The sequence below is a fragment of the Arvicola amphibius genome, chromosome 13, assembly GCF_903992535.2.
Source record: "Arvicola amphibius chromosome 13, mArvAmp1.2, whole genome shotgun sequence".
In the NCBI taxonomy this organism is placed as follows: domain Eukaryota; kingdom Metazoa; phylum Chordata; class Mammalia; order Rodentia; family Cricetidae; genus Arvicola; species Arvicola amphibius.
The window spans coordinates 39,218,580-39,227,476 of record NC_052059.1 but is presented as its reverse complement, the minus strand read 5'-3'; the positions used below and the strand labels follow the sequence as shown (position 1 = coordinate 39,227,476).

General features: G+C 44.1%; 1 long non-coding RNA gene across 1 annotated transcript; it reads left to right on the top strand.

The window, feature by feature from the left end:
- Window positions 1-5,023: 5,023 nt before the first annotated feature.
- Window positions 5,024-8,172, top strand: LOC119800326. Its single transcript, XR_005283007.1, has 4 exons — window positions 5,024-5,161; window positions 5,417-5,602; window positions 6,477-6,667; window positions 7,896-8,172. It is a non-coding gene; the product is annotated as an uncharacterized LOC119800326 (long non-coding RNA).
- The last annotated feature ends 725 nt before the right edge of the window (window positions 8,173-8,897 follow it).

Below are 8,897 nucleotides of genomic sequence, written 5' to 3'. Positions count from 1 at the left end.
GTCCTTGGCTTTGGTTTCTGCGTATTCAGCCGCCCATGGATCAAAACAGTCGCGGATTCTGAAAGGCTCCGGAAAGCTTGCTTTGCTGCGTGCTGAGCGCTATGCTAAAGTCAGACAAGGAAGGGATGTCTTCCTTTCTGTTGCCTCCTCTGCTTACCGAGCTTTGCAGATATGTTGTTTTCCCTACTGATGACACTGTCGATGTAAAACTAATAAAATAATCGCACAAATGTATCACTTCCCTAAGTTTAACTAGCAACACAGCCCATGCTATTTGGTCCACCTTGGGAGTCACTACCCGTGCCAACTATTTCTTATACACTTGAAATTAAAAAAAAAATTATTCCCTCCACAAGAGAGAAACCTTGCTTGGTACTGGAAACCTGGACAATTGATCAGCGCTAATGAAGCCATAGTTATTGAAGGAGAACCTATAACGACTAATTTCCTAAACCAGCATCATCCCTAAAAACAGTCTACAAACACTTGTCCTTGTACCCACAGATAAGTGTAGTCTTGACCTCTCGTCAAGGAAACTTCTCTTACGACCACTACTGAATACCACAACCAATCAAAATGCAGAATTGTGGAGCCCAATCCCTTGGGCTACATCTATAAAACACTCCTGCACCTAAGGATCAGGGAGCACTGAGAGGGAGCACTAAGGAAGAGGGACCATCAAGATCCTAAGAGTCAGAGGACCAGAGGGGTTTGCTCTGAGCTTGCGTCTCCTAGTAGCATCAGAAACCACACCTGTGAGGTCGAACCAACATGAAACCAACATGAGTTCGTCCAACTGTGAACTGAACAAGGATGGTACCAGTGGGCGGGCCAAACCGGGTGATGAAAAGCCCACAAGGCCTCCACCCTACACAAAACCACAGGCAACTGAAGAAAAACTGGGAACAGAAGTGGTCCCCAAGGAAGAGCACCCCAATTGATTGTCCAGTGCCAAACGGTCAGCCCTGAACACATACAAGAAACATTATATGGACGCATCAAGTTATATTTGGGAATATATATGTCTGTGCAAATATATGCATGCGATAACAATTCATTTTAAAAGCCATAAATTTGAAGGAGGATGGGGAGGGCCGGTGGGAGGGGCCGGTGGGAGGAAAGAGAAAGGAGAAATGTAGTTAAATTACAATCTTAATTTGCCATGTGGTGGTGGTGCACGCCTTTAATCCCACCACTCAGAGGCAGAGGCAGGCCAATCTCTGTGAGACTGAGGCCAGCCTGGTCTACAAAGTGAGATCCAGGACAGCCAGAGCTGTTACACAGAGAAACCCTATCTCGGGGGAAAAAAATTGCAATCCTAAATATATACAAAACTGAAAAATAAATACTACAATTACATATTTTTTTTTAAAAAAAAAATCACTTTAAGTTTAAGCAGCAAGAGGCCTGCCTTTGCATTTGTCAATGCCCAAGCCCTGGAGACAGGCCTGGAAGGGAGTGATTTCTGTTGGAATGCACCTCCTCTCCGACTCAAGCGCATGGTGTACATGCTTCACACAGTAAGAACGTGAGGACCAGAGTCATGCACACCGTGAATCGTGAGGCTTGGACGGTCACAGAATCAGTACATCCCACATGGGACTGTCAGGTATGATTGACAACCGCAGATATGGATCAGAGAGACACAACGCTAGGTGAAATGAACAGGGGCAGAAAGACCAATTCCATGAGGCATCGAAAATCACCAAACTTGCAAAAGCGGGGACAGTGGGTGGGGCTGCAGGGCTCTGTAAAGTTACCGTGCTGCTGTATACTAGTGCCTCCCCTCTTGGTACTTAGGATGCTGAAGTAGGAGGATTACCATGAATCTGGGACCAGCCCAGGGCTAAAAAGTAGGCCCAAGCCAGCCTGGGCTGCAATGTTGAGATTCCATCTCAAAACAAAACAAAACAAAAACAAAAACAAACAAAAAGTCTGAGGCTGTGAATTTAGCTCCATTGGCAGAATGAGTACCTGACTTGCAGGCCTGGGGCCTGTGTTCCCAGCCTGGGGCTGCACAAATCAGGTCTGTGGTGCATACCCAAAACCCTAGCCCTTGGGTCAGGACTGGAGGTCCAGGTCAGCCTGGGCTACATAGAGTCCAAGACTAGACTGAACTACAGGAGGCCCTGACTCAAACAAAAACAAAACGTAATTTGTTGTCCACTTGAAATTTTGCTAAGGCCAGGTGGATGGGCACACACCTTTAATCCCAGCACTTGGGGAGGCAGAGGCAGGCAGATCTGTGAGTTTGAAGTCAGCCTGTTGAACAAAGTGAGTTCCGGGGCAGCCAGGGCTACACAGTGAAACCCTGTCTCAAAAAACAAACAAACAAACAAACAAATAATAAAAAAGACAGACAGAGAGAGAGAGAGAGAGAGAGAGAGAGAGAGATTGAGAGATTTTGCTAAGATGATAGCACTCACAAGCAGGGTTCTAACTCATACACAACAGGAGACACACAAGATAATTATAGCAAAAAGACAGAAGCCCTGGAGAAGCAGGAGCAGGCCATCACCTTCACTGCGGCAGTGATGTATATCTTAGGTACGTGCATTTTGTCCAAACCCATCAGATTGTGTACACACTCGGAAGGCTGAGCCAGAATGGTAGTGAATTCAAGACTGGGTAATATAGTGAGATTCTGTCTCAAGACTGAAGGAGGAGAACGAACTCCATTTTGAGAAAGAACTCCATTTTAGACAGGACCTAACTAAGGGAGTGAATGCAGCCCAGCAAAGTCATAAACATTCCCAAGAAACTATGCCAGCCCTGGTCAAAGTGACCCACCAGGGTATCCAAACAACGTCTGCTTGCTTCAAACGTACTTGTAGGTACTTGGCTAATCACTGTTTTGAGACTGTTTGAAAATTTCCCTATACCCTAACAATTTTACCCAATCCCGAAACACCAAGGCTTATGCCATCCTGTTTGCGGTTTTTCCCTTTTAAAACCTCCTACCCTAAAGCTTCAGGGCTGTTCTGCCCCCACCTGCTGTGGCGGTGTGTTGCATTACAGTCCGAGTTAGCTAACTTGTAATTAATAAACCTCAGCGTGTTTGTGTCGGATGCTGGCTCTGTGGTGGTCTTTGGGGGCCCCGTGACACAGGCATAACCATAACGACAACAAAATATCATATACCTTCCGCATGTACAATTTAGATATATTAGTTCTATTCCAACAAAAATGTAAGTACATTAAAACACCACAGGTATGGGGAAAAGGAACTGCTCAGAGTCTCATATGGATATCCTAGGGAGACTGGAGGAGGGCTCAGCAGTAAGGGGACTTGTTCTTGCACATGACCTGGGTTCAGTTTCCAGCACCCACACAGTGGCTCGCAACCATCCGTGACTCCAGCTCCAGGGGAACCATTGCCTTTTTCTGACCTCCCCATGCACCAGTCATGCATGTGCTACATGTATGTACATACGAGCAAATTTTATGTTCATACACATAAAATTTTAAAAACAATCTGAAAGACTTTGACAGAGAGAGAAAGAAAGAGAGCAAAAAACAACTAACAAAAAAAATTGTTACGGATCTCTTTAAGAAACACACAACCACAGACTCCACATCTGCCACAATGCTTAGTATAGACTCAAGAGCTTAAGCTGAGAGGCGGTGGCACACGTCTTTAGTCCTGGTACTCAAGAGGCAGAGGCAGGTGGATCTTGGTGAGTTCCTGGCCAGCCTGGTCTACAGAGCAAATTCTATAGCTGGGGGCTACACAGAGAAACCCTGTCTCAAGAAGCAAAACCAAAAACAAACAGAACAAAACAGAGACCCAAACTAACAAAGAGCTTCTACTTAGCCAGCCAAGTAGCAAGAGCTCTGAGTGGGTGAGACCCTCAGCCAATACTGGTGACCAGCAAACTCCTCAAGCTGCAGAACTCAGGCTCTGTTCCTGCTGGAGCTGCCAACAGTCAGTGGTGGGTGTGTCTCTTCCCAGTACCCTTCCCCCAGCTCAAGGTCATCGCTTACTTCTTGGCTCACACCACCTAAACAGCATTCCTTTTGAAGGAGATAAATTCCAGACTGTTCTTCAAACACCAAGCACACAGAGGTATTTGCATTGACAGAGGCCTCTGTACGACCAGAAGCTCCCTGTGCTGAGTTTAGATTTTCCAACAGGCTGGGAAAGATCCTTCAGAGACCTCAGTATACCCACATACCACTGCTACCCTATCACGTGATCACCTAAGAGACAGGACCTGGACTGGGGCATATTGATTGGGTCATGTTTATTTCTCAAGCATAAAAAAAAAAAAAGTCTGTGAAAAAAATAAACAGGATGACCTTTCCCCCAAATACATTACCTTTAACCAGAGTTCACTGAAAGATAAAGCCAACAAGGACAGGTGTGTGCTCCCTGTCTCTTGCTATGTGCCCTGAGCCACCTGCCTCTGGCAGCATCTTCCAGGCACCAGGACCTGAAGTCCAAATGAGACTCTTCTTCTCATAAGTGCAACAGGCCAAAAGATAAAGAGGATTTGACAAACTGCTCTGTACATGGTGTTCATTTTGTTGTTGATGTTTGCTTTGAATTTTGGGTTTTTTTGTTTTGATTTTTCTAGACAGGTTTTTCTGCGTAACAGTCCTGGCTGTCCTGGAACTCGCTCTGTAGACCAGGCTGGCCTTGAACTCAGAGATCTACTTGCTTCTGCCTACCGAGTGCTGGGATTAAAGGTATGCACTTTTATCACTGCCTGGTGACACTTAAAATTTACACTAAAAGAATAAAAAAAAAAAAACACGCTAAGAGGGATGAGCAAAACAGCTGATGTCCCGCTTATAAGGCAAGGCATACCAAAAGCTCAGTAGTGCCTCTGAGTCCGCAGAGGTGCCTGGGAGTGTGAGCCATGTTGGCCTGAGCCCTGTGGGGTCCCTCTGCAAAACTGAAAAGGGCCTGGAATCAGCTTCCATGTAGCTTTCAGCTTTCCTAACAGTGCCCCAAGCTTGCCCCAGACCTTTATCCCAGGCATCCCGCCAGGCTCCAGCACAGCAGAGACCTTATCTAACCAGAAAGGGAAAGCTACCGACCTTCCTTTGGAGAGTTCAGAACTGCTTCTTTGAAAAGTAAAGCTTTTCGCGGAGCGTGGAGGTGCACACCTCACACCTATCATCATGGCGCTTGGGAAACAGAGGCAGGAGGATCACTGTAAGTTTGAGGCCAGCCTGGGATACCTAGTGAGTGCCAGGTTAGCCTGGGCTTCAGGGTGCATCGAAACCAGACATGCAACGATGATGATGAAGTTCCTTAGCAATTTCCTTTCGTATTTGCTGTTTAAAGGCTACAGGTCTAGGGGTTGGGGGTGGGGGAGGGGATGGAGCTCAGCCCGAGAGCACTTGGCTGCCATTCACAAAGCTCTGGGTCCAGTCTCTACTATCACCATATTTTTTTTTTTTTTTTAAGATGGAAGAGGATAGAGGTACAGTTGACCTGTTTGGAAGAGATTCAAATAAATGATTTACTCCCAGTCCCATACATCTGGGAGCTCAGTACCTTGTCCACGCTGTCGTTTCTCTACTTGTATAAGGTCAGATCAAGCCTCCTCCCCAAGGAAGCCTCCCCAAATGGTTTGCACACTAAAAAATGCAGGTAAAACTAAGGTCAACCTTAGACCGTGTCTGCAATGAGTTAGCAAATCTGACCGTATTTGTTAGCGTAACTATTGCTGTGATGAATACTGTGACCCAAAGCAACCTGGAGAGGAAAGGGCTTATTTGTTTATTTTTTAAAGATTTATTTACTTTATGTATATGTGTATATATGTATATATGTGTATATATATTTGTGTGTGTGATTCCTGAACTACATTTTAAGCTGAATATACTACACATAATTTTATAACTGATAACAATACTAATTGCCATATAAGTTAACTGCATTTGGGGGTGAGGTAGTACTAAGGATAGAACCCAGGGCCTTAATGGATACTTGGCTAGGGCTCTAGCAGTGAGCTATATCCCCATCCAGAGGCATTCACGACAAGTAGATCTGTTTCGTTCAGATGTGAGAAAGAAAGGATCCCATCCCGCGTTAATTCTTAAGTAGCCAACAAAGATTAAAACTAGCCTGTGAAGTCCTCGTTGCTTTAATATTCAGCTTAAGGAAGCGTTTAAGTACCGCTGACAACACCCCTTCAAAATTGCATGGTCTTGCTTTGTTTTTCTAAACCCTTGGAAAACGTTAGAACTGTTTCCTGAGACAAATTCCACTACTTCAGTGCCCTAGACTTTGCTGACTGCTTCTGTCAAGGTCACCTTCCAATAGCCAGCTCCTCGTGATGTAGTTTACAGTCAGGTAGTTTACAGTCAGAAGTCACGTAGCCCCAGGACTGCTTTGCTCCCAACAAATTCTCAAGCTGTTTTCTTCAGTTACTCAGACTGTTTCCCAAGGGAACCTGCATTCAATTTAACTATCCTTTTCTGGAACTAACTGTCTTGTCCTCAACGTTCTGGGGCTTTTCTAGAGCGGAGGAGTTTTTGTAGAAGGTTGTGTTTAAGATCAGAGGAGAAACAGGCTGGATCCAGAAGAAAGCCGTTGGCGAAATTCCACCTTGTTGATTAAGAAAACATTACTGGGTGGCTATTTTGTGCTATTGAGGCTGCGGTGAAGCATGAGACCTGATATCAAGGACCTGGGGATGGGATGAACAGTCAGGTAGGTTGATCATTGGTGATATTAACCCCTGAGATGACATCATCAACCGAACCTTTTATAAAGTCAGGGTGCTGGCTAGCTTTACGTCAACTTGGCAGATGCTAGAGCTATCTGAAAAGAGGGACCTCAGTTGAGAAGATGCTTCCTGGCTGTAGGATATTTCTTAACTAACGATGTGTATGTGTTCCCCATTCATGCAGAGAACTGTGATCTAGGACAGTCATCTGTGAGTCTCCCCTAAATAAACAACACTTTATTATACTTAACTCTGAACTAGTGCAGAATTATTTTGTATCTTCCGCCATCATCTGGCATCTAAAGGTAGTCAAAGAACATGCATGGGAACCAATACGTATGAGCAATCTAAAAGAAATAAAGCTAGTAATAGTTTCTTATGCGCTACATTCACCATTTGTCAGGGAAATGATGAAAGCATGGGCTTCAAGCACTAAGGATACTCCACACGATTGGCTTCATTAATCTCAGCTGCTTTGAAAGTGTTACTGGAGAGAAGAGGCAAAAATTTTAGAGCAACAGGGGAAAACAAAAGGATTTGAGACTTCCCAAGATCAAATTCTTGGTGAGGGTCATTACTCTGATCCTCAGGTACAGGCTTGCTATGACGAGCACACCTTGTCCCTATGTAGCACATAGGTTTAACTGCTTGGGACAGGGTTCAGGAACCAAGAAAGAGAATTGAGTCATATATTAGGGTTAAACAGGGCCAGAGAGAACCCTTTACTGACTCCTTACAAAGATTAACTAACGCCATATAAATAGGAGTGACAGACCCTGAAACTAGGCGTGTACTAATTAAATCCTTGGATTTTGAAAATGCCAACTTAGAATGTAAGAAGATCCTTGCCTTTATTAAAGATTAGATCAGTACCCATAGATGAATGGATCTTGCATACAGTGAATGTTGAAACATTTGACTTTAGTACTGAAGCTTGGGTAGGAGACATGATTTCCAATGGTATGAAGAGACATCAAAATGCCAAATGTTTAATTGTGGAAGAATAAGACATCTAAGAAGGGGTTGTAGACAAGGAATTCCTAGGAATAATGTCTCCTCTAGAAATGGCAAGAATAGGAGGACTCAGCCTTCTGGTATATGTGGGAGGCATGGTAAAAGCAGATATTGGACTAATGAATGTAGATCGACAAGAGACCTCCAAGGCAACATGATACCATTGGGAAACTCCTTGGAGGGGGGGGTCTCTTATAGGTCCTGATGTCAAACAAGACCCAGTCATTCCCAGTTACTGTGGAGAACAAGTCTCACCAGGAAAATTAAACAATCCCATGCCTATTGTAAAAAAAGATACTGTTCTGAATGATGGAATAGACCTGGAGGATGAGTCAAAAACTCCAGTAGGAAATAGGAAATGTACATTTTGGCAGATTTCTGTAAATGATCAAAGACTTTGGTCTAAGAGTGAGTATAAATGACATTGTAATTGAGGGATTACAAGACACAGGTGTGGATGTGACTATTATTACTTCAGAATCTTGGCATTCAGATTGGCCTCCTCAAGAGGCAGATATTCAATTCTTAGGAATTGGAACCCTATCTCAGGTAAAACAAAGCACGTGGTGGGTTGAATGCATAGAGCCAGAAGGACAGAAAGGAAGGCTGAGGCCATATGTTACTAATATTGCAGTGAATTTATGGGGCAGTGACCTAGTGCAGCAATGGAATACCTAGGTTAACATTCCTGCAGTCCAAAAACTCATGTATCTGGGAAGGATATTATAAGGTATTATAAATAAAGGTCACCAGCCATTCAGGCTGTACAAGAGCACAAAGCAACTAGCAAGCCTTCAGTGGTACTAACGGCCTTGCCTTTAAAATGGTTAACTGAGAAACCCACATGGGTTAAACAGTGGCCTTTAACAGAAGACAAACTGCAAGCTTTAGAATAGCTGGTACAGGAGCAACCAGCCCTTGAAATTCTCCTGCATTTGTTGTTAAAAAGAAATCTGGAAAATGGGGAATGGTGAGAGATCTAGGAGCTGTCAACAAGATTATCCAACCTATGGGCCCTCTACAACCTGAAATTCCTCTGCCTTCTCTATTACCAAAAGGATGGCCTCTTGTATTTATTGATTTAAAGGACTGTTTCTTCACTATACCTTTACAAGAAAAGGGTAGAGAAAAATTTGCCTTCACAGTGCTTATGTAAAATAATTCTCAGCCTACTAGGAAATACCAATGGACCATCTTCCC